This window comes from Panthera tigris, chromosome E1 (assembly GCF_018350195.1).
Source record: "Panthera tigris isolate Pti1 chromosome E1, P.tigris_Pti1_mat1.1, whole genome shotgun sequence".
NCBI lineage: Eukaryota > Metazoa > Chordata > Mammalia > Carnivora > Felidae > Panthera > Panthera tigris.
The window spans coordinates 12,667,398-12,671,950 of NC_056673.1; the positions used below are offsets into that span (position 1 = coordinate 12,667,398).

The 4,553-nt window shown below is 48.8% G+C and overlaps 1 long non-coding RNA gene across 1 annotated transcript; it reads right to left on the minus strand.

The window, feature by feature from the left end:
* Positions 1–593: 593 nt before the first annotated feature.
* Positions 594–4,342, minus strand: LOC122233575. Its single transcript, XR_006211195.1, has 3 exons — positions 3,542–4,342; positions 1,861–2,043; positions 594–1,298 (listed from the first exon to the last, which is right to left on the minus strand). It is a non-coding gene; the product is annotated as an uncharacterized LOC122233575 (long non-coding RNA).
* Positions 4,343–4,553: the final 211 nt, after the last annotated feature.

Sequence of the window (4,553 nt, forward strand, 5' to 3'; positions counted from 1 at the left end):
GAAAACATGATTATCCAGTAAAGAGCTACAGCCAGCCGTGCTCTACAGTCCCTGAAAACAACTATGACACGGAGGTGGTGTGGGTTCTTGTGTCTGAGGTTGGGGACTGTCTAAGGGACGTAGACTAAGGGACACTGGACAAGTTTTTTACTCTGATTTCGGGTTCATCCTCTGTAATGGTTCCAGGAACTTTTGGTCTTGTCTAAGGTTAAGATGTCTCCCAGGTGAGGTCACCGCAGGCACAGAGCAGACACTGCACAGGTGGAGTTGGTTGTCAGTCTGTCCCTCAGGTCCACAGGAATCCCAGCCCCCTTACCAGTGCTCCGGACACAGGAAGGGATGGATGGGTTTACTGGGGTAGGTAGTGGTGTCTCTTTTACCTTTCCTCCAGTGTTCCCACAGTGGACAACAATATGATTGCTGGAGGTGGACAGGCAGAAAGCAAGTGGACCATAATTAGGAGAGATGAGAGGAAGGTGAGCAGTGGGGGCAGAGAGCCAGGAGAGAGGAAAAACAATGCTCCCTCCCCCCTCCCCCCCCCCCCACACACAGAAGGCCATGGGGACCGTGACTGCCTGTAGGAGGGACAGGAAGACCCAGGCATTCACTCCCGGTCATTTAGAGAATGGGAGGGCTGAGATCAGAGATCACCTCCCTCATTGCAGAGGTGAAGGGACCGCGACCATAGGAGGACTGCACGGCTGAGGACGTAATCCCAGGAGCAGTGGGAACCTGAGTTCTCACCTCAACAAAATCTCTTCCCGTTCCCTTGGCCGCCCCAACACTGTTGCTGCCTGGACACCTGAAGACCACTCGTGGGTCTGGATGACTCCAGCGGCAGGAACAACATCCTTCAGGTGAGCATTTCTTCCCTCATCACTTTTTCATTTGTCCTTTCCATCCATAAGCTCCTCCTTGTAGCTCTTCCCCTTTTCCTCCCCTTATGATGCTCATCCTGAAGGACCAGGGCTCAGTCAGGTACTTGAGGTCCTTGAATCTTCAATGTCCATCAATCGCTCTGCAGCACCCCTCACCCACACTCACGGTAGTGTCCTGGCTCCCGAGCCTGGGTCTGAACCACTGAATCCTGCCGAGCAGCCCTGACTGTCCCCAGCAGGGAGCTGGGCTGGGAGCCAGAAGAGGGAAGCCCATCCCTGCTGGGGCCCCCCGGGAAGTCTGCTGTGCCCTGGGCACTCCCCACATGGTCTTTTCCTGCCCTGGGTGGCTCTGGATCTGCCCCCTCTCCTCTTCCTTCGGCTTGTCAATTCTGGATTCAAGAGGAGAGAACAGGAAGGAATCTGCGGTGAAGAACAGGAGAAGGAAGTGAGACTGTGGGGTGTTTGGGATGTGAAGGGTAAGGCCAACAGGTGCACATATTCTCCATCAATTCCCTGACCTTCTGGTTGGCCCTTCTGGGAAACCAGCCGAAACACTGGGGTGGTCTCTGTGGCATGCGGGCACAGAAATGCAGACAAGGGATGGTGATGATCTGTGCAGGCAACTCAAGGATGCCCTGAGCACATCTTCCCCAGGGAAGGGGTGCCCCATGCATAGGAGCCCACTGAGGTGCTGGGCTACCTCCTCCGATGGCTGCTTCATTTGGAGGGAGGGCTGTGGGTGCCTGGAGGGCCACCATGGGCAGGACCGGAGGATGAGCTGTGCATTACTCCGTGTGAGGAGTGCCCCTGCACTTGCCCAAAGTCTTAGTCTGCTCCGTCCAGCCCTACCCTCCCAACCTGCTCACGTCAGCAGGGAGCATCCCCAGTGAATCATTAGGTGTGATGAGGCTCCCCCAATTCAGGCCTCCGGCGAACAGCATGAAGGAGACACGGGACCCCAGCGCTCATGCAGACAACTCACCTAGCCCCATTTGCCATCCCTGTGGGCGCTTGGTAGGGCCTGGTATCGAGGAGGGGACACTGTAGGGTCCCAGGCTGACTGGAAGCTAGGTGTCCCATTCGTGGTCCTCTCAGCCTCCCTGAAGCCCCAGGGAGGGTATGGGCTCACCTGATGGCACCGTTCCTCAACCTGAGGTTTGAGGTTCTATAGTTTCGTTTGCATATTTGTCACAGTGAAACAAAATGATAAACTAATTGTAATCATATACATGTTGTTTGAGAGATGGAAATGTTAATATCTATAAAATTGTATAATCTATATTTCTATCACACCACTTTATAATACATATGTAATTATACATATTTATAATTATGATAAGGGCACCTGGGTGGCTCACTCAGCCAAGTGTCTGGCTTCAGCTCAGGTCATGATCTCACAGGTCATGATTCATCTGAATCATGACCTCATAGTTCATGGGTTCGAGCCCCTGCATCGGGCTCTCTGCTGTCAGCGCAGAGCCTGCATAGGGTCCTCCGCCACCCTCTCTCTGCCCCGCCCCCACTGCCTCTCTCAAAAATAAATAAACATTAAAATTTTTTATAATAAATACGATATTTATGAGTAATGTACTAAATTAATAAAGTAGTTGGTAAATCAACAAAGTGATAATCAAATTTTTATAATAAAACTCATTGGCGTACTGGCATCAGCGATGCTACTTTTGCCCCCTTGTTCCGAGCTATTCTCAGTACTTCGGGCTGCCAGATGTCTGCTCTCCAATAACTGAGGTGTTTCTGTACATGGATTATCAGTATTTTAGAGCACCTTGCTGTAAGGGACCGCCACCTCCATGACCAGACTAGGATCTGATTTATAGAGGCCTCAAGAACTCTGGCGAGACCAGTGTGTGGTCAAAGTTCCGTAGCGAAAGCCCTGACAGTGGTCGTGCTGACCACAGATTTTGTGTCAAGGCAGTGCCATTGGAGAATGTCATCTTGAGGGCTGCCTGGCTGGCTTAGGCGGTGTGGCACGCAACTCTCGATCTCAGGGTGCTCCCCACAGCGGGTGTAGAGATTACTTTAGAAACAAAGTGAGAATGCCATTTGAATGTAAGAAAACTTGAAGGGGGATAATATCTTGAAAAACTGGAAATACTTCCAAGGATCTCAGAGGTAATAGTTGTGTGTCAGTGCCTCTTGGGAAGATGACTGTGAAATGCTAGAAATGAACTGCACTCAGCTGTTGTGCACCCACAATTATACGATGTATCCCTTTTCTTATTTGCCAATGGTCCAAGACAAGCCATGTGCTCACTCAGTACAAGAGGCCAAAAGTATTTTGAATTTGAATCGCTGGTATGTGGAAAATGCTGGAATCTTCAGCTCCACTCAGCAGATGACACGGCTGCACTGAAACACAGCTTCTCTCAGTTGATGAATTCGTTACAAGAAAAACATCAGTGTGAAGCCGTGAGAATGTGAAATCTGGCAAAGAAAATGGGTTCCCCAAGGTCGTGAACCTATCATGTTAGTTTCTCATGATGATTTCATTTTGATATCAAGTCTAGATTGCTTTCAATATGCCTCTACTTATCTCAGACTCTCCTCTCTCTATTCAAGTGAATATTCTGTAAATCGGGCGATTTATCATTGGCCTTAACATTAAGCACAAACAACCCAGAGAGAATGGATTCTCTGCTTACCACTGATTATCCTCACCGCGTGCCTCCTCCTTCTGTTGTAAGTTTTTCCTCTAAATTCTGTGCTCCAATGGATGGCTTTTGTGGCTCAGGAAAATCAAATCCCTTATGAAGAAGTCAGCCTAGGTCTGTGGGGGGAGTGTGCTGTGACCGGTGTTTTCCGTGCTATCTCGATTGGTTTCAAGATCTCTTGGGTTTTTATTGTTCATTTTTGGTATAGGAGCCTTATATGTCAGGAGAAAAATAAGTGCCAAAAATGTCAGTGAATCGCTTTGTCAGAAGGAGCATCCCGCCTTAGTAAAATTCACTTAAAAAGCCTTAAAGACAGCATGTCCATTTCCTTGATTACATCGGAAGCCTCACTCCACTCCTCAGAGCAGACATAGTTTAATTTTGGAGAGGAATTAGAGGAAACTTAGGCACAATGCATGTGGCATCACTAATTACGATTACATGACCTTCAAGTGTTTTTTAATGGACTAGACCACTCCGCATATCACATAGGTATATTTGCCTAAAAGTCTTAAACGTTTGAAATAGAGAAAAATGATTTTTAAAAGAATACATAAAAGAATTTTTTTATACCGCCAAAGGGAGGATAGTTTATACGAGCTAAAGTTTAAGCCGGCATGGATTTCACAGAGGTAACAAAGCTAGAATCACCTGTGTATTCATCCATTAACGGCTAGTGTATTTTACTGAGCTTCCCAGCCCGCACTGGCTGTAAAGATGCAACACCGACAACCAAGGGGGCCTTGGAAAATTGGTCCGCGGGGCCCCGGGCCAGAGACGTCGGCCAGGTAAAGGATGGACTCTCCCAGGCACATCCTGGTCCAACTTGGACCGTTTCTTGCCCCCCCCCCCCAACCGGTGTGAGTGGTCCCCGGTCTCACGGGTATCATTCAGAAATTTCCACAGACCAAAACTCATTCTTTCCCCTCAGCTGCAGTCCATTGGATACCCTTCGTAGGTAGAGAAACCAACAAATAATAGTCCTAGTCATCACGATAATGTG